The sequence below is a fragment of the Pyxicephalus adspersus genome, chromosome 3 (genome assembly GCF_032062135.1).
Source record: "Pyxicephalus adspersus chromosome 3, UCB_Pads_2.0, whole genome shotgun sequence".
Classification (NCBI taxonomy): domain Eukaryota; kingdom Metazoa; phylum Chordata; class Amphibia; order Anura; family Pyxicephalidae; genus Pyxicephalus; species Pyxicephalus adspersus.
This window is the reverse complement of record NC_092860.1, coordinates 64,409,260-64,434,193: the sequence shown is the minus strand read 5'-3', so window position 1 is coordinate 64,434,193 and position 24,934 is coordinate 64,409,260. Positions and strand designations below refer to the sequence as shown.

The following is a 24,934-nucleotide window of genomic DNA, read 5'->3' as shown; positions in this document are numbered from 1 at the left end:
GCAGCACAGGTTGCACAAGTCTCATTGAGCACTTTACATGGATCTCGACCTCAATGGGTTGAGATAGAGAATCAGGATAGCTTTTTGGGCTCCATAGAATCTCTTATGTGGCGCAGAAAAAGTACGCGAGGAGCTGTGAAATGTCCGGCTCTGTCCCATTCCATTCAGTTATGGGATAAATTTAGCAATCACCCGACACTATCTTCACCTCATAAACCTCGAACCCCTCTCTGGCATAACCCGGATTTTCCGCTGGGCCTATGTTCAGGTAACTTTAACTGGTGGATTTCCAAGGGCTTTAGAAGGGTGAAAGATCTGTTGTATATTCGCGCAGTGTTTACATGGGACTATTTGGCCAGTAAATTTGAAATTCCTCCAACGGAACATTTCCGCTACAGACAATTGGCTTTATATATCAACATAATAATTAAAGAGGCCCCGAGACCCATGCGCTCTTCTACTTTTGAAAGTACGTGCTCCTCCATAGCTTCCACCAAAGGGAAAATTTCTGTGATTTATTCAGCCTTAGTTGCCCCTACCAGCAAACTGAAATTTATGCGGGGTTGGGAATCAGAACTGGGCATCCCATGGGATTTGGTAGAGTGGTGGGATATGGTATACTCTCTTTCCAAGGTCTCCTTGAACTCTGCGGTGGTGGAAGCCAACTACAAGGTAGCACTTAGATGGTATCTCACTCCAGCTAGACTAGCGAAAATGTTCCTCTCAACCTCTCCCTTATGTTTCCGAGGCTGTGACTCTAGGGGCTCCATGCTGCATATCTGGTGTTCATGTCTGATAGCCAGGGCGTTTTGGGACGAGGTATTCAGTTTGATCTCCCAAATTTTTTTTTTCAAGCGATTTGTAGTACTGTGAAGGCAGCGCTATTTAGTAATCTTGAGGTGTCCCTTCCTGGACACACAATGAAACTGATTAGATTGATATTACTGGCGGACAGAATTTCTCTGGCCAAAGCTTGGAAGTCACCCTCGATATCTCTGGACCCCATTTTCACCAAATTGAATTGGATTATGGTTAACGATAGACTAACTCATACCCTAAAGAACTCCTTAGACAAATTTGATGACATATGGGGACCTTTGATTCCTGGCTGTGGCAAATATTTTGCTTGGGCATTGTTTGCAGTGAAAAATGTTTAAATATCTGTGCACAAATGTGTTCTGTTTCATGTTATACCATTGTTTTTTATTGGACAAATATTTGTATTGTAAAAGCTGAAATTTAATGAAAACATTGAAATATAAATGTATATCTTTTAAATATGCATCCCCTTAAGAAATATTGCATTCCTGATTATGTGGAGCCCTTTGCTATTTACCACACACAAACACAAAGGTGTGGGGGATGTTACTCATTTGCTCATACTTTGCAAGTTTGAGAGCAACACATGCAGCACTCAGGTCACTCAGTCTATTTCCAGTGTCAGATTTGATATAATTCAAAGCTGAAAACAGCTGCTCACAAGCATAAGATGATCCAAACAAAGTAAGGAGAGCATTCCCAAGTGCTTTCATTGACTTAAAATTATTTGGCAGAGAATTCCACACTTTAAGGATTTCATTTTCAAAACTAACTGTGCTGTCATTTGTCATCCCTCCTATCTTCTCTAGTGTTTTATTCAAGTCATAGAATTTATTTTTCCAGATAGAGTTTTATTGAAATTCTAATAGCTCCAATTCCAGATTCCTAAATCAAACAGAAAAGATTAATTAAGCAAAAAAGATCTTCAAATTTTGCTTTATCTGAAGAAGTAAGAAAACACAGGGTTGTCTCCATCTTACGCAACTGTAAAAATCTGTTACTAAAAATTACATTTGCAGCTTCTACAATGCTCGAAAATTCCTTGTAGATTTCCTGATGGCTTGTAGGATTGTCTGGAAATGCTGTAGAATAATCTAAATGCATTTTTAGATTTGGAAAATATTTCAGCAACCCACTTTCAAGGTTTTTTTCAAAAACCTGTAGTTTTCTCCCACAAAATATTCTTTCTGCTGTTGTCCCCACAGCTTGTAGTTGTTTGTTCAGTACATTGAAGTGTAATGTAAAACCTGTAAAAAACATGAGGCTGGTAAGCCAGGCCATATCAGTGAGCTGTGGATATTCATGCCCTTTTTCATTCGAAAACAGCCCTATTTCATCCAAGCATAAAAAAGGGAATTACTCCCAGACAACATGGCTGTTTTGATAATATCCCCATCAGAGAAGAGCTTACCATGTTTTGCTACGCACAGTGAAATTTGAAAACTGTCAGCTGTCAAATGATTTGTTCTAGAAAGATAGTTGCAAAAACTAAGATACTGGGAATGATATTTCCTCAATTTCCTTTCAAAAAACTCTTTAAGTTTCAGTTTGGCAACACTTTTGTGGTTGGTACCATCTGACACTTGATGTGCAACACACACCACTTTCATTACACAGAATACATAACACTTTCCCATTGCGTTCAATCACTTCAAATGACTATGTCCAGGCCTCTTGGAATAGACTTCCACTAAATGTTATATATTGCTTCTACAAGTCTACAAAAACACACAAATTAAAAAAAAAATAAAGCACCCAATACGAATCTATCTCTATACCAAAAATAGCTAACACTATTAGTTGACACTAAAGAAATGGATATTCCCTGAATCAACAAGTTACAGCAGTGATTCTCAGCGGGGTTCCTTTTGAATTTGTTCACTAACCACCACCTTTTGGCCTGCTCTGAAAAAGGCATCTGAGTGCATTTACTACCTTTGATTCACCTCTGCTTTACATGCGTTGGACCTACTTCTTAGGGGAATTTGCATAAATAAGATGAAGTGGAGGTGTAGTGCACATTTCCCATACAGAGGTACAGCTTTTTTATTTACCCATTGATATCCTCTCCCGCACTGATTAGACTGAAAGTAAATTGAAATATTTAATGTGTATGCCCAGGCAATATATATATTTTTTATAGTTTTGCCATAGAGCAGGGAAAGGTTAAAACCCCTATAATGTGACAATGTCTTATTGTATATGTCAATTTACTTTCAGTCTAATCAGTGCAGGAGAGGAAATTATTGAGTAAATCAAAAAGCAGCCAAGAGTGAATCTTAAGGACTCACTCACATTACAGGACTGCAGGGAGTTTTACTAAGCGCATGCCAATTGCATAGCAATGCAGCACATTGCACACAATTTTTTTTAAAGCACTGTGAACAGCAACACACAGTTACTGGGTTCCCAGTAGCACACTTCAAGACAACCCAGCATAACAACATAAGTGCTATTCACAGTGTGACAAGCCTTTTATAAATATGCAGGAAATGTTGTTTTTTTTTTTTGGTTTCAATAGTTTTTCATGTTCTGTTGGTATTCATTCTAAGTATCACTAAAACCACAGAACAACTATACTGCTGCTTTATAACCCAGCTGCTAATAACACAGGTCAACAAAAAATTAGTTTTGATAATCATCAGAAAGCACAGCAAACTTTTCTAACTCAGATTTCAGATCTGTTTTCAGTTTTTCCCTAACACGTACAGTTCCTGAGTTATGAGTAGTATTATAGTTAACATTGTACGTGCATGTATTTTGTACTAAAACGTAAACACTAGTGAAGTAAATGTTAATACTTCTTCAGTGTAAAGTAAAATAAGGCACACCGTGGTATAGATCTACGGAACAGAGTCAGTCAGGTACCATTGCTAAGAGTATGATTTTCTTGTGTTCTCTTTGTCTGGATTGTCGCAGTACAGCATCCAACAGGAGTCAGTCATCGTACTTTCATTCCAGAAACCTTGGGACCGGTGCTCCATTAACTTAATGTCCTGGTGAAAACGTTCTCCTTGTTTGTCACTCATCGTACTAAATTTTTCCGGGAAGAATTCTAGATGTGAGTGCAAGAAATGTATTTTTAATGACATGTGACAACCCAGTTTCTGGTATGAATCAAGCAGATTCTGAACTCCTACCTTGTATGCAGGTGACTTATGGTTGCCCAGGAAATGTTCACACAGCCACTTGAATGCATCCCAAGCTTCTAGCTCAGCTGCTGAGAGAGATTGTTTGAAAACATCATCCTGCAAAACAGACTTGATCTGTGGCCCTACAAATATCCCTTCCTTCATTTTTGAATTGCTTATGTTTGTAAACTTCTCATCAAGCTACTGAAAACCCATGGAGTTTGACTTTCCCATGGCCTTTACAAGGTTCTTCCTCAAGCCTAACCTAATATGGAGAGGTGGCAGAAATATTTTATGCTGATCAACCAGAGGCTGAAACTTGACACTGCTTGTTCCGGGCTTTTAGGTGTCTCTTGGTAGCCATTCAAGCTTCACATAATCATCTCCTGTAGATCGGCTGTCCCACAGGCAAAGGAAAAAGCAATATTTTGTGAATCCCCCTTGCATTCCCATCAGCAAGCCAATGACCTTTAGATATCCACAGATGTTCCACTGGTGTGTTTTATACTGGATTGCTTCAAGTAGTAACTTCATGTTGTCATAGGACTCCTTTAGGTTAACAGAATGGGCAGTCGGTAAACTTGATTTGGAATTACCATTATGCAGTAAGACTGCTTTCAGGCTTCTTTTAGAGGACAAGAAGAATGAGATCATTCAGCTCTGCTTGTGTAAAGGTCTCTGGTTCTGAATCTTCATCGGCCAAGTAGTCAGGATCAGATGATTCGGGGTTGTCTCCACACCATAGGGATTGCAAATGGCATTGCTGCTTTACTGCTTTAGCCAGTGGTAGAGATGACATGTGGAGCCCAAGATTTATCCTGGTCACCAAGTGGACAGCTGAAATATAATTTGTATATCTTTTTTAGTTCTGTGGTAATTTGGTGACAAATTTGTGAATGAACCACACACGTAACAGAAACTATCTGGATCATTAGGACAATTTCTAGGCATGATGACAAATTAAATCAATTGCAGTTAGTGCGGTCTCTAACCTTAAAAAAAGAAAACTGATGGTAAATGTTGTAATATGTTAAGTCTTTTTATAACAAATTTCACACAATATGTAAAAAGCTGCATCACAAAAACTAGACGTGCTAGAGAAAAGCTAAACACAGATTTGAAATCCGCATCAAAAATACTACAAAGCCCATATAAAATTATATCACATGAAAATGGCATGTTGACCTGTGTAATTGTTTAAAGTTCAAATAATTTGTTTAAAATTTGGTTCTTCTGCATTTCTTCAACTAGCTATATATAAAAAGTCTCCGCTGACTGGTTGCTAGTTTTTACATTATATTTAGTGCTTGGAACACAGGGGACAACACTAGAGGGAGAAGCAGAAGACAAGTGGCCCAGGGAGGGACAAAAAATAGTTCTGGCCAAAGGAGGGTAACTATTGCTTGTAGGCCTTGTTTATATTATTGTTATTTGTTGTATGTGTTGTATTTATATTTGTGGTATGTAACTCTTACTGCATATATTATTCTGTAAACAATATAATATTTTTATGCGCAATTGATGTGTTTTTTCTCCTTCGCTGACCACCGCCTCAGAACTTACAGCAGGAATTAATATTATTGAATTATGATTCATATTTTATTGGATATTGTCCTCAATGATAATTAGAATTTGTTACGTATTGGCAAGCCAGGTAGGAGGTGTGTTTGATACAGCAGGAAGACATATTAACCCCCCTAGCGTTCTAATTCTGTCATTTGTTGATGCAAAAAGTAATCCTATTTTTTTTGCATAGAAATTTTTGTTTATATTGTGGGCCTGTAATTCTTAGGATTAACTCCCGGGTATAATTATTATATTTATTTATTATATTAGAATCATAAATTATAAAATAATACATAATTATAAATCATTATTATAAAAAATTATGAATAGACCACAACAATGTAATTTATCAAAAAAAAATTTTTTTTATCAAAAATTTTTTACTGAAATTTTCCAAACAAGGGTGCAATACTATTGATAAATAATAATATAATTTAAAAGCAGATTACTCCGTAATCTGCTTTTAAATTTCCCGCCCGGCCACGCCCCCCGACGGAGAAGCGCCCCGCTATCACAGCATTCTAATTGATAAATCCCTTCCCAGGTCTCTGGTTGCCTTACAGGCAGATACATACTAATACAACAGGGCCATAAGCTCAAAAAAGAGCGGCAGATACAGTTAACAAAACTGTTTCAAGAAATACATACTGTAGAGACCAGACATAAGCGAGGTCACTCCGCAGACACAAAGGCCCAGTTACTGGCCTTAAGAAAGAAGATTAATTTATTGTGCTGCTCCAAGGCTAGGACTCAGCTTGATAAATGTATAGCCTACTTTTATGAATATAGCAATAAGTGTGGGAGTGCTTTAGCATGGGCAATAAGGACGAAAAGGGCTTGTGCATTTGTACCCTGCGTGCACTCAAGCTCAGGGGCTCTGCTTCATCATTCCCGGGATATAGCTGACGCCTTTAAGGATTTTTACTCGAAGGTTTATAATATCAGAGAAGGTTCAAATGCATGTCCGTCGGCCTCTGTCGTAGAGAGTATTCAGGACTATTTACGTACCTCCGGCATCTCTAAGATCCCAGTGGAAGTTTTGGGTGTACTTGATGCTCCCATTAGCCATACAGAACTACAGGCGGCTTTCACCAATGCACCCACAGAAAAGGCTCGGGGCCCAGATGGGTTCACACTGACCTATTACAAGCGATTTCTGCCTCAACTGACACGCCCTTTTTTGACTGCGTTTAATTTAAGATATCTATCTCTGTTAAATTGCGATGTCAAACTGTTTTCTAGTGTCTTAGGGCGTAGACTGACACCTATATTCCAGAACCTCATACACTCTGACCAAAGTGGGTTTCTTCCTTCGAGGGAGGCAAGAGATAACACAACGAGAACGCTGAATTTGATTCACCATGCCACCACACACAAAATTCCATCTTTGATTTTCTTGGCTGACGCAGAAAAGGCGTTCGACCGAGTGATTTGGGAGTATGTGCGACAGGTCCTTACGTTCATAGGCGCCCCTAATCGTCTTTTTGACTGGATACAGGCCTTATACCACAACCCTACTGCCTCAGTAAGAGTCAATGGTATTTTATCCAGTCCATTCTCTATCGCCAATGGCATGAGACAAAAATGCCCGCTGTCTCCACTGCTCTTTGTATTGGTTCTTGAACCTCTATTAGGCCACATTCGTAATAACACAGATATTAAAGGAATTAAAGTGGGGTAAGATTGAACAAATCCAAATGGACCTCTCCCTTTCCTGTTTGGATGTGTGGAGAAGGGTGCAGTTTCAGCACTTTGTTTCCTCGCTCCCACCAGCACCAGAGTTTTGCCGCCCTCTTGCTCCACTAGAGAGTTTATGTATGTCTGGAGACCCATTGAGGGGTGTTCTTTCATGTATATAAATTACAGTTGGAGCCCCGCGATAATCACAACCCTATTTTTATAACTAAATGGGAGAGAGACCTTAATATTCAATTTACACGTGAATACGGTCTGACCTTGTTCTGGTCTGGAGTAACAGAGATTATTTTAAGACTCACAGAAATCTCCATTGCTAATAAACCAGAGCTCGCCTTGCTTTATGTGTCGACATTGTCGAGGAAAAGCTATAAAACTTCATTGCTGCACCACCTATTAAATGCAGCCAAGGCATGTATCCCACTTCTATGGAAACAAACTACCCCTCCCACTATACAACAGTGGATTTCCAGGGTTAACGATATACAAATTATGGAGGAGCTTATGGTATCAAGGGATAAGTCTCCTAGTGGGCCGGTACGCACCTGGTTTTACTGGGATGACTTTAAATGTTCGGCAGACTATATTACACTACTCCATCTTCCAGTCTAGGTCCCTTGTGCTATACGGGCATATCCAAGATACCCAATCCACCCCCATCCTCTCACCTTACCTGGATACAAACAGGGCTTCCCTGCTCCCTCATGTGCAGAACGGAGGCTTGGAGGGGGTGCTTTGCATGACTTGCAGGAGAAGTCTTTAAGTCTTTTGATAAACACAGCTGAAGTTAAGGGTGATCCTAAGGACTGAACTCTTTCTGCAGACTCTTGTAACTCTTTAATGACCAAGACAAACTCTGCAGTTTTTTTTTTTGTTTTTATTTTTCCATATCAAAGCTTAGCTTGCTCCAGAAGTTAATGAATGTCCAGGCTCTAATAAGTTTTTTTTTTTTTGCATTGTTTGTATTTAACTCACAGTGAGGATTTTATACAGTAACCAACACCATGCTGCCTAATATTATGTTTAGACAAACATCTGTCCTAATTGCATTTGTTAAAATAATGTTTCGACTTACAAACAAATTCAACTTAACAACAAACCTACAGTCCCTATCTTGTATGTAACCTGGGGTCTACCTGTATAACAATTGACCTTCCCTCAAAATGTAAAGGTAAGATATTTACAGAGACCTATTCCCAGATCATTTTTAATAAAATTAGTGTCGACTTACGGTTCTGGCGCCCGTGAGATGCAGCAGAGTGTAATGGCTCTGGCTCTCTGGTGTCTATCTCGCTGCATAACTTCCCACTACGCTGCTGGTTTCTCTCCAGGAACGAGTCTGCTAAAACCTTCCTTTACAAGCGCAACATGGACTGATTCCTTTCCTCATCTACCACAGGAAACATAAAAAAAGCACATCAAAAGCATTCTGCCAAGAAGGCCCCGCAAACCAAGATGGCGGCAGAATGCTCTGTCTCAGCAGACATGACAGATGATATGGATATTCCACCCTCTCCCTCATTAGCACCATATGTTCCTCTGGATTATCAGAAATTGGCTCAGGAGGTTAGTAAGAATCTTCAACCTAGCCTTCTTTCCACAGTTAAGGAATCGATTGCACTCCAGCTACAACTTATCACAGAATCCCTTGCAAAACATGAGGGAGAGATTTCTAAACTCAAACAATGAATTAGCGATCTAGAGGACGATTTGTTAATCACCAAGACGCAACAAAAAAACCAATCAATATACCATTCTCTCTGACAAACTGACCGACATGGAAAACCAAGTTCCTAGAAATAATTTCAGATTTATAGGATTACCTGAAGTTGTTAAAATGGGCAGATTTGTATAAATTCTGCACAGTTGCTTTACCAAAAGCCCTTGGTCTTAAAACTCCACTGAAAGTGGAAAGGGTCTATAGAATTGGTTAGCCTTAAAGAAACAAACAAGTTCCACGTCCTATTATAGCGCAATACTTAGATTTTGATGATGAAATGCAAATCCTAAAAGCATACCGCACTTTGGGCCATCTAGAAGTGGAAGATTCAAGGATCTTGATCTTTTCTAACCATTCTCCTGAAACTACTAAGCAACGTAGAGCCTTTTCTCCAATTTGTAAAGCCCTCGTTACCAAGGGTATTAAATTTGCTTTGCTTTACCCAGCTGTGTTTAAAATTTTCCCGCCAAACGGGGAAGTCAAGGTGTTCAAAGAACTACAAGAAGCAGCTGATTTTGTTAAAGATCTTCGCTCTAATGACCCTGATGACTCTGATCGACATCAACTAGGTTCAATCTCTGACGCTGGTCCTGCTGAACAAAACTTTTCCAGCTCCCATCTGCCTTCAGGTTAAAAATCATTGACTGTTGGTATATTGAGGCTGTTCAATTACCGCAAGGTCATAGTAAATCCATGTCACGCTGCTACGAACAAATCGTAGATTTGCAACATGCAGCTTTATTTCTAAGTCCTACGATTATCTTCTATATCAAGCCATCCGACATAAGAGCCATAAGGGCATCTTTAACCCTGGAGCGCAGCTCAAAGCGGAAGTGGAAGTGCATGTTAATTACATCAAATTGGTGCAAATCTGCAAGAGTGGCGCTGTGAAAATTCCCTTCTATGATGTCCGAGCGCACATTAGGAATTGGGTAATCTAGCACTTCACCAGCTTTGAATCCAACAGGCATGGCCATGTTCCCTATCACCAGACATTCGGGGCTCAGCACCTCGGTGAGCGGAATAAACAGGTGGTCCAGGTTGGTTTTGTACATTTCCAGTGATTGCTCATGATACCTGATAACATCCCATATACACAAGTTGATGCTGACAAAGTCGGGCTGAGGTCCCTGTTTGAAGTCGGCCAGCACGCTCTCTTTGTACCTTGAAGAGGCACGGGTCAGGAAATAGAATCATACAAGGAGGTGGTCAGTTCTGTAATAATGCACTTCGCAGTAAGTTATGCCATTGTGCATTTCACCCAGAGATCCCCTAACGTGTCGTTTGCAAATGACATCTCACCCTTCCTTTTGAGCTCGTTCTCAGTCCAAAACTCATCATTCTGCAGTATTTTCACAAGATCTTTGTAGACGGATCTTTGAATAGAGTCTCCCAGGATGGCCACATACTTGTTGTGGAGAAGTCTCCGGACATCTGCTGAGCTGAAATACTTAATGGCTCATGGATGTGGTCATCAAGGACCTCTCGGTTCCCATTACACATACCGGTTTCTCCCATTACATCCCCCCAACATATACAGAGGGTCCTCTGTCCCACTTCTCAGTTTCGGGGTAACATACACAGAAATTCAGTCCAATAAAGCATTTTACCGATGGATGAAGCAGAAGACGCGGCCTTCTACGTTCAATCACAAATTTCAGATTACACACTTCAGGGTGTCATTAAAGATGCACTACACTCAGCTCTAGATGCCAGTTACTAATGCCGTACACACCTCGACCTGCTATCAAGTGAAAGCACATGAAAGGGAACAGGCTTGGCCAACTCAGCGGGAAAAGAAGACCCTGTTGAGCTTGAGTGTAGTCTGGCATCTAGAGCTGGGTACTGGGAGGAGGAGGCGGTGGGCTCTAAGACAGAGTAAGGACGGCATTAGAAGTTGAGGCCATCACCTATATGGACAGTGTAGAAGCTGTAGCTACTAGAAACATTGCTGTGTAGGGGACTGCCTTTTCCTATCTGCTAGCTGTAATTTTGTAAAATGCGGCATGGACATCGATGTTAACTGGCATCCACAGCTGGGTATTGGGCAGACGGCAGCAGTACCAGCAAGAGGAAGCGGTGGTGGGCCCTGAGACGGAGTGTGGACAGCATTTGTAACTGGCATCTAGAGCTGGGTACTGGGCAGGCAGCAGCAGTAACAGCATGAGCAGGAGGAGGTAAGACAGATCAAGGACAGCATTAAAGATTGAGGCCATCACCTACATAGACAGTGTAGAAGCAGTAGCTACTGGAGACAATGCTGTGTAGGGGACTGCCTTTTCCTATCTGCTAACTGTAACTTTGTAAAATGCGGCATGGACACCACTGTTAACTGGCATCTACAGCTAAGTACTGGGCAGGCGGCAGAAGAAACAGTAGGAGGAAGAGTGGTGGACCCTGAGACGGAGTGTGGACAGCCACAGTGTAACTGGCATCTAAAGCTGGGCACTTGGCAGGCGGCAGCAGTAACAGCATGAGAGACGGAGCGTTTGGCCCTGAGACGGAGTGTGGACGACATTAGTAATTGGCATCTAGAGTTGGCTACTGGGCAGGGAACAGCAGGAGGAGGAGGCAGCGGGCCCTGAGACAAAGTAAGGATGGCATTAGTATCTGGCATCTAGAGTTGGGTACTGGGCAGGCAACAGCAGTAACAGCAGGAGGAGAAGGCGGTGGGCTCTGAGACAAAGTGTGAACGGCATTAGTATCTTGCAGCTACAGGTGGGTACTGGGCAGGCAACAGCAGTAAAAAGCAGGAGGAGGAGGCGGTGGGCTCTGAGACCAATAGTGGACGGTATTGGTATCTTGCATCTACAGTTGGGTACTGGGAAGGCAGCAGCATCAGTAACAGCAGGGGGAGGAGGCGGTGGGCTCTGAGACAAAGTGTGTACGACATTAGTATCTTGCATCTAGAGTTGGTAACTGGGCAGGCAGCAGCATCAGTTACAGCAGAATGAGGATGCGGTGGGCTCTGAGACAAAGCCCCTGATTCATCAAGCAGAATCGGATGATCGCTCACGCATTCGTATTCGCGATCCGAAATCGTACCCCGTCGCGCTATTCAGCAACTGAAAAAGCTCGCGGCCGGAGCCGTGCATCTCCGGCAGCTTTACACTGGCGAGGTGGCATTAAAAGTCACTGTTCCCCTAAAAAATCATTCTTTCTAATGGCACACATATTACCCATAGCCCTAAAAAAAAATGTTTGCGCTGTTTAAATGGTTTAAACATTTATGTGCGCTAAGAAAAAAGTCAGCTCCAGCCACTGCTCAAGCTTGGATACCCAGTAGCCCAGTGGGTCCTGGCATTGCAGGTTGCAGATGTCCCATGCAGAGCTCAGGTATTCCTGGACCATGACTTTGTACCGCTGCTGAGTGTCATTGGCAGTTGTTGCACGACTGGCAGCTTGCTTCAGCTGAAAAAAAGCCTGCATAGTTTGGCTTAGACGACCTCTGCCATAGGGATTCCTGCTGCTGCTGCTGCTGGCAGCCGGAAAGGCTGAGCACAAGTCCCTTACAAGCACTTCTTGGTAGTGCTGCAATTTAGGTCACCTGTTTTGGGGCAAGATCAGTTGTTGTATCTCAGGCTTGTAACATGGATCCAGTAATGTAGCAATCCAATAGTCGTCAGTCTTTGTTTTTTGTTTATTAGATCACCTGATGGTTCTCGGTGTTACTTTCACTGCACTGGAGTGGACAGTGGTGCTCTCCTTCGATCGAGAATTCGTTCTTCTTGGTGGAACTTCTGCTGTCATTCACATCACCATCAGGTGACCCCTGCGTCCCTATTGCTTTCTTACAATGGGTCAGGTGGATCCAGGCAGATCGGCCCTCTACCTTAACCGCTGTTTGGGTAGTCAGGAGTACCTGATGCATGAAATACTCCTGTTATCTTTTGTACCATCCCTCCTGTTGACACATATGTCTTCCCATGTGTCACTATCGCTGCTAACCTATACAAATTGTTTTGGGTAATACCGGCTTGCCACCCAGTACCCAAATCATACTGTCATCCTGTAAGGCTCCTGATTTTGCCCAGGCCCTTTTCTCTGATTCTGGGGCTACCTGCTGCATCTCTAGTCACTATTTTTCCTTCCACATTTAAGGTTATCTTTGGTTTTTATTGGTCAGCAAAATTTAGGTCAACAATTTCCTTGTCCCCTATAAATTCCTCCTGTTCTGATCCTAGTCATGCCGTTTCCTCATCTGTGTCTTTTCTCGTACAATCTCTTGCCAAATGTCCCTTCTTTCCACATTTTATAACATTCTCCCCTTTTACGTCTTCCCTCATAATCCTTGATGGGGCGACGTAGTCTCCGTCGCTCCCCTTTTTGTGCATCATACATACAGTCTTTATCCTCACTTTCTATCACATACCCATCTACTTGTGGGACCTTCTGACGTGGTTTTTGTTTTGTATATAAATACTGTCCGGCATGTCTGGCATGTTTAATTAGATCTGTCAATCTACAGGTTCTATGATTTATCATGTGTTTAGTGATAAATTTACCAAGTTGGGGTAAGAATCCCTTGATAATTGCATTTTTTAGCTGTTGCTCGTACGGGGAATCCTGTGTCTGATCTGCTGGTACATCTATTCCTGATTTATTGTCAAACACTTTTCGCATTCTTTCTATAAAGTCGTCAACACTTTCGTCGGGTTTTTGCATACACTGGTTAATAATTGTCCAGTCTGCCCTTCTCGTACATCTAGCCTGTATACGTTTCAACAAATCTCTTATCCTATCTCGTAAATCCCTGCTATCATGTCCATATGAAATAAATCATTAGCACAGTTTCGGGGGAAGAGATTTACACTTCCCATGCTCTCAGTCCATCCTGCCATCCTGACTAATTAACCCTTTTTAGAGGTTAAACCTGTTTGCAGCCAACTGAATCTTTCATGCCCAGGCACAAGAAACCCAAGGGACCAAGTAGGTCAGCCAAGAAATCTGCTCTCCACCAGTATTTCCTCTCAAACTCCCCAGCTGCTTCAGACCGGGAAACAAGTAGGATGGCAACCCCAGCCACGAGGTCAGATCAGAGGCCTCTGGATGAGGAGACTGGGACACAAGCTGACAGCCCAGACTCACCCCTCCTCCCTCTCCAGCATCTCTCTGTCTGACAGCCCAGGTTTCACTTTCTCCTGCAGAGAAACAAAGCCTTCCCAGTTATCTGCAAACTCTCCTAAAGTTTCTGCCATGTAAGGAGGATTTTGAGTCTTTAGTCACATGCTTGAAAAATTCTCTTAGGGAAAAACAGAATCCCTTCAGCATCAGATCACTGCAGTGGATACCAGGGTGGATACTCCCTTTGACTATATTACTCTTTTCCTGTTTCTTTTAAGTGTAACAATTACTCAAAAAACACTTCCTTATAGTCAAGTTAACAAGTAACAATTCTCACCGTTCACAACAATTTGTCCCTTAGTTCTTGAATTATTACTGACTGATATGATTGTTTTGATACGTTCAAAGAGCAACTTTTCTAATTATATTTCCATTAGGGCCCCACAGAATATTCCGATTCAATACAGGGTGGTATATGAATCTTACTGACAAGGTCACTGTGCTCGTCTTTCCTCACCAGAACGCTGATGAGAGACTTGCCTAAACGTGACACAGACTTTGAGCCATTATATGTCTGTACAGTTGGAATATCTGTACACTATTTCCAATTTCCAATAATACAACAATACCTTACCTTACCTTACAAAAACCAGGACTCTTTTGACATCAGGAGGAGTCGTGTCATGGAAACTGTCACTCTCGAATCGTCACAAGAGGGGTCCCCTCATCTAGCCCTTTGTTTAAAGGAGTTTTCTCATCCCAAGGGTCTTTGTTGAAGCCGGTGAGATTTGGTTCATTTGTAGACGGGTGTTCCACTGGGCGACTCTTGATTGAAGTTTCCGGCTCGAAGGACCAGAAATTGTCAATGGTAAGTTGACAATTATTCACGACAACTTCTGAGGTATTGTAAAAGAATCAAGGTTTTATTCATGCGTGGGAAACTCAAAACAGATAAGGCAATAGAGGTTTGGACTGTCCCTTCCTCTGTCTGCGAGAGTCTCTAAAATTTTAACCTAAGAGTCTATATTTTATCCTTCAGTTCCATGCATCACCGGTCATCCAATTCTAGGCGTGTCTTTTCTTTAATTTGCCTGGAGACAAGGCGAGTTGTTGTTTTACTTGTTTTGCTGCCGCTGCACATTCCACTCTCATTAATTTTTTTAGGGGGGTTACAGTTTCTTTGGTCTCCTTATCTGCTGGTTTCACTTGCACAATTTCTATGGTCTCCTTATCTGCTGGTTTCACTTGACCAGGTGCATGCCAAGGCGCCTCCAGGAACAGTAAGTAAAGAACACAAATAACTGAGTTAGTCATTTAGAAACAGCACAACATAGTTTGAGTTCATTCTCACTATACCTAAGGCTAATATAAATTTTATATACATTCACACTACTCAGCATTCGACACCCACAGGCATCGCAGAGGTTTTTGAGTTATATTGTTCTTCAGGTAGTAATGCTGCTCAAAGTCAAATATTTTAAATTCTGAAATTACCCAGGAAGAGGTGGTGAGAGTAATTAAGGGTTCTGCTAATAATAAAGCCCCAGGCCCAGATGGGTTTTCTTCAAATTGTTACAAAATTCTAGTAGAAGATATCTCTTCCCCTCGCCAATGGAAGAGGAATCAGGCCATATGGTGCATATTAAAGTTGTTTATAAAAATCAAAAAGACCAACTTATTCCTAGTTCGTATAGATCCATTTCTCTCATTAATCATGATGTAAAATTACTATCCAAGATTCTGGTTGATCGCCCATGTCGGATATTGCCTAAATTAGTGGGACCGGCACAATCCAGGATTGTTATGGGTAGATCGACGGTGTATAATCTTCGAAAATTACTATTGGTGTTGGGACATGTAAGGCTGTTGGGCTCTTTCTCCCCATCGAGCGCGATTATGGCGCTCGATGCGGGGAAGGCCTTCGACAGTCTTGAGTGGGGCTGGTTGCATGCTACGCTATCCAGATTTGGATTTCAGGGTCATATCTCTACATTTCTCAGAGCCCTATATTCGAGCCCCAGGGTTAAAAGTCCATGTTATGTCTCCAGATTTTTTGCTGTGTAGGGTACAAGACAGGGCTGCCCTTTGTCCCCAATTATGTTTGATCTTGCAATTTACCTGCTGGCTTAATATTTTATTCAGTCAAAAGTTTTTGAAGGTATTCTTACTGGCGGAAGTTTTTGAAGGTATCCTTATTGGAGGAAGAAAAAGCAGCTCTGATCTCTGTTGGCAATGACCTTTTATTGTTCTTCAAAAACTCTCGAAGGGATTTATTAAATTTATTCCAGTTGGTCACCTTTTTTGGTAGACTATCTGGATTCTGTATTAATTACCATAAAAGTGAGATAATGTTTCTTAAATCATATCAATTTTCTACTTTGATATCTTGGGCAAGACATCTGGGATTGGAAGTGGCCCACCAATATATAACGTATTTGGGCATTAAAGTAACTCAAAATTTTTCAGAAATGTACCATTTGAATTATGACACTCTTATAAAAAAAAAAAAAAAAGATTGAGGCAGAATTGACCAGTTGGAAGACGTTTTCCCTGTCACTCATGGGCAGATGCCACCTTACAAAAATGGTATGCTTTGCCCAATTGCTCTACCCATTGCAGAATTTGCCCTTTCTTCCTAAACACCGGGACGTTGCCAGACTCCAATCGGCATTTACATCTTTTTTATGGCAGGGTAAAATGCCAGGTATAGCTAGGCACAAACTTACCTGTCTGAAAGAGCAACTGGGCTTAAATTTTCTGGATATTAGGAAATACAATCTCTCGTGTTTGCTTCGACACATTAGAGATTGGTGGTATAATTCGACTTATTATACTGATGTTCAATTAGAATCTTTAGCAGTTTCTCTGTGGTCTTTAATTGGACTATTACATACTCCATTTACACGTATCCCCATGACAATCAAGTCAAACCTGCTATTTAGACATACGCTTGTGGCCTGGCAAGAAGTCAGAAAACTTTATAGGGTTTTTAGCCACATTGCACCTGCAATTCCATTGCAATCTACTCCTGATTTCCCACAGGGTTTACAATTTAAGGTCTTCTATTATTGGTTCAGATGTGGGATTCACTGTCTTGATCATCTGTTAGATGAGGAACATTGTTTTTTACCGTTTCATATATTGCAGTTTCAGATTGGCCAAAGCAACGGGGTCAGAAGACAGCAGTGACTAAGACAGCAGACTTCGAAGTTGCAGTTCAAACAGACACCTGCCTGTCTATTTATTAGCACTTTACAAAAAAAACAATAAATAGTAGCCCGGCTGGGCAACTGGCTACCTCACTGCGTGCCCTAGCTCACTAACACAAACACTATCTCAGTATCAATACTGTTTACTCACAGCTTTGTAGTCCTGTGTGGACGCTGGCTTCCCTCAGCCTCTCTGATCACCACCTGCCTGCAACACAGTGGCTGATTCTCTTCCCTCTCGCTGATCAGTTCCTCCGCTGGAACACTCAGGGCTCTCTCTCTCTCAGAGAACAGCACCAACAGCAACCTCCTCCAGCTTGATTCCCCACAAGCTCGCTTACACGGCACTTCCTGCTCAGCCTGGATCCCTATGGCTCTCACTAGCCTGGATCCCTCTCTGCCCACCAGCCTCTTGATGATCACATCCTCTCTCACTCAGTGCAGGTCCATAATAACCCAGCCAGGATTGGGTTGGGCCAAGGGGCCCACCCCTTTACTCCCTTGGCCTGCTCCAGGGCCCTAAAGTTTCAGGTTTCTTCCTAGAAACATATTCAAAACATCCTCACTTTCATTTCCCTGGAGCCTTTTTAACACTGCTGACTTTTTGTATGCTTTCTAGGGACACTGTCACAGCGGATAAAATATACCCTTCCGGTCTCTCATTTTTTGATATATTTACAGGTAAAACACTATGTTCGTACCAATAAACAAACATATGCTATTACTTCTTTGACATCTTCAATTGTACAACTGATTCGCAACTTCTCTCATCCGATTGTCTATAGCTGATCTGTATCAGATCTTGTCATCTAGAGACACTACTTCATTACAATTTTTCACTACACTACAATTTTTTTTGGTCCCAAATTTACACCTATGTACACAAATTACCAGGTTGTTACCACCCATGTTTGTCTCATGTCGCACTCTTTCATGTACCTCCTCCAATCCTTTTTATACCTAATGATAGTAAATTTATATCTAAACTCACAAATCAATGTTTTCTGGCAGCAAAAAATCCATTATGAAGCATTGTCTGGAATCTACGGTTCCGTCACTGTCACATCTTATACAATTATTACATTCTCTTATGGTGATTGATAAAATTGAAGCTACACAACATCTTGACATGCATTCCCAATTTTTTTGGAAGTCTGGATGCCTTTTCTGCAGGAAACCTTGTCACCCAGTCAATTTAACGATATTATTGAACTTTTCCAACACTCTGCGTGGTATGACCAAAAAAATTTAGGCAGTACCTAAAGCTGTCTATACCTATTTCCCTATAAACTGTACTACATTAGAAAAAAACAGGAGAGAAGAGATAGGCTTCTACAAAGGCACCACAGGCTTAGAATAATTCTATATAAAAACAGTATAATAGTATTATTCTTTAAATACAATACCAATTATTTTAAAAGCAATAATAAGCTTCTGTTACAAACTGACGTGATAGTGGACTGTATAAACACTATATAGAAAAGTGATAGGTTTTACAGACTTGTGCATAGCTATTAAGACAAAGAGCGGGGTCTTATCCCCACGCATTTCGCCCAAATAGGCTTCCTCGGGGATACAGAGACCCTAGGACTGTAATAACATTTAATTAGATATCATAGTTTGCAAAAAATAAAAAAACCAAAAAAAAAAAACCCAAAAACCATATAGTTACGAAATACAGTAAAGGCATTGTAATTTGCATATATAATCCCCAATGAATCCATACAAAATTCATGATATCATTTAGGGGCATAAAAAAATATATTCCAGGGTATAACAACCCCTGCAACAATCAGGATTTTCAAAGGTTAAGTGATGATGATAAAAATTCTTGGACTTACTATGGTATAGTGTTAGATTCAAGCCAGCCCAACTATGATTGATGTAACAATCACATAGCCATTTGGATGCTCTGAGAGAGGAGGAATAATTTGTATATTACATACATCCCAACTATCTCACTCAAATAGAAAGAAGATATTATTGGATGAATCATTTATTCATAAAAGGATCTTACTTTGGTCTTTGAAGTGAATTCTTAGTGGTGTGTTAGTTCCTTATGTCTTATATTTTAGGGAGTGTTAGTGTAGGATGAATCTAATGGATAGAATAATATTAATAATTAGTAAGGTTAAGGTAAGGTAAGGTAAGCTACTGATAAGTTAAGGCAATGATAAGACAAAAAATAAGATTAAAAGGCATAAAGAATGAAGAAATACACTTAAGGGCATTTTGGGGAATTGTTAAATAAATATAAATAGCTTAATATAGGTTGATAACAAAGTATGTTTACAATTCGATAAATTAGGTTTGATTCAGTTTCAAATATTTGTTAAAAGGTTCATTGTTGACCTAGCAATATCTCTGTAAAGAAATGTAATAAATGAAATTAGCTTTACTGGTATTATACACATAAAGGCTGTCAATGTGCTGTAATATGTAATAAGTAAAAGCAACCACAAGATGGCGTACCTTGATCAAATGTGATAACAATTATCAATGAGTAACTGGTGAGAACGTGATAAGCTGTCTTTGAAAACAGCATGAAATAGAGGACTAAATCAGGAAAAAGTTTCAGTGCGTCCAAACCTGTAATAAAGAAACATAGAACCAAAATATTTTGAGTCCATGTATTCTTTTAAAAACAGATATGAAAGGAAAATTGAACAAAGAATTATGTGGAGGAAAATGATGAAGAAGGGATTACTGACCGAGAGGTTTGTCTGGGAGGACTAGACCAGCGACAGCCGTTCAAACAGAGGACCGACGCTGCCGCTGATTCAACCTTGAAAGAGAAGTTGCTGATTGGGAGGGTCACACTCACTGGGTGTGCACGGTTGTCCCGCGCAAGCGCAGTGAGCTGGTTAGGTAGGATTGTAAGAGGACGTGACTTCCGCCCTCCAGCATGTACACATTTAGATATGGGCAGGAAATGATAGAGGATAGCTTCTGCCCTGAAGTGGGAGGTGATTATTGGGAAGAACCATCATCTGTTCACAACATATGTAAAGAGGATTCAGAATAAAAGATATGTATTTCTAATTAGATATTGCAGCAATTCTTATGGATGTATCTAGACTTACATAGATCTCTGAATGACTGCACCCAGATTTAATACATTAACATATAAATTCATCCAACATTCATGTAAGGAATAATAATATAAATTGTTCACATATGTTTCCCAAAGCCTTGTATATATATATATATATATATATATATATATATATATATATATATATATTTAATTCCCATTCTATGGATAAAAATCTGTAAGGAATTTACATTAGCTCAGCACAGGCCATCAGGTCACGAAAGGTAGCAGAGTCCACAATGCTGTACAGCAGTAGCTGCAAGGCCAATAGTTTGGCTAGACGTGAATTGAGTTCGATGACTCTTTTGCTGGTTGGGCCCAAAGCCTGATGCCTTATGCAGAACTCTGGTAGAGTGGGCTGAAGGGACTGGGAGCTAGGGAAGCTGAAGGGGTCACTGGAGTACCCATCTTTCAGCAACAAACCTCGTCTGATGCCACAAAACCTGCGGCCAGAAGCTGATACTTCCTCACAGCCTGAAATCTGGCTGTCACCAACCTCCTGAGATGTGGTAGCAATGACAGTTGGAGGTGTAGAAGGAGTCAGTAGAGGTGGAAGAATAGACAATGACGTGGTTGCACCTCCTTCAAGAGTACGCAAGTACGGCAGCACGGTGGCTCAGGGGTTAGCACTCTGGCCTTTGCAGCGCTAGGTCCCAGGTTCGATCCCCAGCTGGGACATTATCTGCATGGAGTTTGCAGGTTCTCCCTATGTCTGCGTGGGTTTCCTCCGGGTACTCCGGTTTCCTCCCACATCCCAAAAACATGCAGTTAGGTTAATTGGCTTCTCCCTAACAATTGACCTTAGACTACATTAATGACATATGACTATGGTAGGGACATTAGATTGTGAGCTCCTTTGAGGAACAGTTAGTGACATGACTATGGACTATGTACAGCTATGCGTAATATGATGGCGCTATATAAATACTGAATAATAATAATAAAATATTAATAATAATAATAATAATAATAATAATAATAATACTGCTCCCACTTTGGTTTGTGGTTCTTGCGCATGTGGGAAAACAGGGATGTTGTACAATGTGATCCGGCCTGTCCTCAGCGAATCTGACTGTGGCAGAGGCTGCAGATTGCTACACACCCGTCATCGTCTTTCAGCGTGAAAAAGGACCACACTGAAATTCGCAATGACAGATCCTCAGGCTGCTAGTCAAACAACAAGGGGGAGTCATCGGGAGGTACAGGCAAATTAGCCACGCTAACTCCTGTCTTTGCTACTGACACGGCTCTGCTGGTTGCTGCTGCTGCTGGTGCTGCAGAAGAACAGCCTGCTGTAGAAGAAGAGCCTGTTGCACTTGAGGCCCCTGTGACCCAGTCCACAATACTCTCCACATGATGTTGCTGTATGATTGTACTCCCCCCTCCCAATAAATCTACTAGCGTACTGGTGCTCTGCACACATCTCAGACCTGTTTGCAACTTGTGCTGCTGCCTCCAACAGTTTGCTACTGCTGCTGTCCTGCAGTGGCGGACTCCTGCCAGATGCGGCAGGTCGCCCAACGCCACGCCTTCCCCTTCGTCTACCACTCATCTTTAACTTATTCGGGCCACAAATGCACCTGTACCAAACGGTCTTCTTTGGTAAAAAGCAAGAGGTATCAAACAATGAATATCTGTATTTTTTTGAGAGAAGTACAGAAATTTTTCTTTACCTCTTAATTCCTCTTAACTACTTCTTAATTCCTACGTGTTGCCACCCTAAATGTCAAAATGCTGACATGTGACAACACAAACAGCAGCAATCATTTGCAAATCAGCAGCATTTGAACTTCTGCCTATACTATGACGTAACCTTACTGGTCATCAATAAGTAAAGTTCTCAACTACCCCTTGAGGAAGCCGCAAGAGGGTTTTCGGGAATTTCGAACGCTATATGACCATTTTTGCTATTTATAATTGATTTAGGGATCATTTCTGTATAGGAAAGTGGTCACTTTCCCCATAAATACCTAATAGGGGTGACCTGTCAGATACACCTTTGTATAGTAAATCTGTCATTTTCCCAATGAAAGCTTAATGGGGATGACCCTTTACACTATTCTTTGTATATACATATTCTAAGAGAATTGTATGAACTGTTTGTATACTAATACATGTGATTATTGCCAAAAAAACTAGCTTTCTTTCATTTCTTTTTAAACTATTGCTTACTAGATAAAATTGTCAGAAATGTCTCTGCTCACCATGCTGCTTCAATCATATCCCTTCCACCTGTATATCATCACTAACCTCCCCCAGCCCTGTCACTCTGGATGAAGTCACCTCTCATCATCTCCATCTACTACCTGTCTGCTTGACCCTTTTCCATCTGATCATGCCCACTCCTCCACCTTTCAGCCATCCATGATGAGTTTCTGAAACCCAACCTGGATAAAACAGAACTCATGATCCCCACCCCCTCACATTCCAATTCTTTACTGACATATTTCTGTTAAAAACAGTGTTTCGTCCCTCCCCTCTGGCACGTTGTCTTGGTATCACCTTCAATTCTGCCCTCTCCTTTACCGCCCATATTTAGAAAATTTCCAGATCCAGTCACTTTCACTTGCGCAACATCTCCAAAATCTGCCCCTTCCTGTCACCAGACCACCAAACTCCTTGTACATGCTTTTATCATCTCTCACCTGGACTACTGTAACATCCTCCTCTATTTTGAATGCTGCAGCCAGGCTTATTCATACTACCCACCACTCCTCTTCTACTGCCTCTTTTTGTAGTTCTCATCATTGGCTTTCATTTCTCCTAAGAATCAAATTCAAGCTCCTTTGCTTTGCCTTCAATTTCCTCCACAGCTTTTGTCCCACCTTCCTAAAAAAAAAGAAAAAATACAACAGTAGCTCTCTTTGCTCCTCCAATTACTTCCTTTCTCAGATATTTGTCACACCCACAGCTCTAAGACTTTACTAAAGCTACCCTGACTCGTTGGAATGGTCTTCCACATTCTATTTGGCTTTCTCCTACTTTCTGCTCATTTTAAAGAGCACTCAAACTTTCAAACTTGCGCACCCATAATATTCTGTCGTTTAAACACTATTGTGTGCTGCTTGCACACATAAAAGGCAGGGTTATCATCTTTATGACCCGGAAAAAAATATTTGCAAGCCTTACAAGACCTGAGTCTGGTCCAACAAACTTTCCCTTTCAACCTTACAAGTCAATATATACAATGGTACACAGCAAAACAACAGTTTGACTGTTAACTGGAGAGGTATGAACAGGGAGCCAGTTTACTATCCCATCGACAGGAAATTTATTCTATTATCGCCTCTTACTACCAAAAATTATATACCATACAAACTATAAGTGATTCTGAGGCAAATTCTTTTTTTTCAATATTTTTTATTGGGAGAAAGGATTTTAACATTTTTTGAAAATAAAAGTCAAAGAAAAAGTTTACAAAACAGTAAATGGTTTTTTTAACAATAAATAACATTCTTACCCTCCTGGGAGGTTCATTTCTGTCTGAATTTCTATGTCTAAAAGCGGTACATTGCTTTTCTTGAAATCATGTCAATATATTAAATTAAATACATTTGAACATAAAAAAATATTATACTCATTTTATTATACTGTAAAATAAATTTTCTTGAAAGACAATGTACTGCTTTTAGACATAAATCCACACAGTTATCTTGTATTGAATGCAACCGGTTGACTCCCCGGTGACTCATCAGATGTAGAGAACGCCAGCCAGAGGAAGCGAGGAGATGGGAAGGACGAAGGAGGACGCTGGCGGATCAGGTAACGTTCTATTTACTATTGGTTTTCACTGTTTTAGCTACTTCGGGTTACCGCTTTTAGCATCTTCTTTTTACTCCGAGTCACACTTAGGGTTACTGCTGAGGAGGTTGATTTAGAAACAGTGCAAAATAGCATATATTATCATCTCAATTAGTAGGCACTTGAAAAATTGTGGCATAACCAGACATGTGCTATTGTTGCATATACAGAACAAAATGACACAAAAAATAGGAAAAAAAATAAAGAGAAAGAATTCAGAAAAAAGGGGGACAAAAAAAGGGTAAGGGTAGGTTCCAGGACCATAGTCAGGCACTGTTATTAACACATGAGCCTAGAGGAATAAGTAAACCGTGTCAAAAAAGAGGATATCTATATTACAATCTCTTGGCAAATAGTGAGTGATCCAAGGCATCCAAACCTTCTGAAATACCCCCAACGAATCATTAGGTCTCGCTACTAGAAGTTCATTGCTTCACAGTGGGGGTGCCTAAGGACCATCTGTACTGTAATGTCTAAAACACTGTCTTGACATGTCTGGTTTAAATTTAACTAATTGGACCGGAGTCAAATACCACCACATAAGTATTTGATAATTTGGCTTCATAAAAGCCCACGTGAATAGCTTCATGTGCTGCTGTATCCCATATCTGCTCAAGGGGTTTCCCAAGGGGTCCCTAATCGTACATCCCTTTAAAAGAGGTGTTCAAGAGGGGGCTAGCAGTGTATTAAAGCAAAGACTGAACAAAATGTTGTAGATACGTGAAAATACAAAGGAGGAGTTTTAAATTTAGATTAAGGAAAGCAAACAAATGTACACCTGCAAACATGACTGGGCTGTCAATATTCCTGAGTATACTCTCTTTTGTAAAGACAG

General features: G+C 40.8%; 1 long non-coding RNA gene across 1 annotated transcript; it reads right to left on the bottom strand.

Moving 5' to 3' along the window:
• Window positions 1-14,897: 14,897 nt before the first annotated feature.
• Window positions 14,898-20,372, bottom strand: LOC140326404 (uncharacterized). The gene is made up of 3 exons (XR_011919863.1): window positions 19,916-20,372; window positions 19,677-19,793; window positions 14,898-15,264 (listed from the first exon to the last, which is right to left on the bottom strand). It is a non-coding gene; the product is annotated as an uncharacterized lncRNA (long non-coding RNA).
• Between the last annotated feature and the right edge of the window lie 4,562 nt (window positions 20,373-24,934).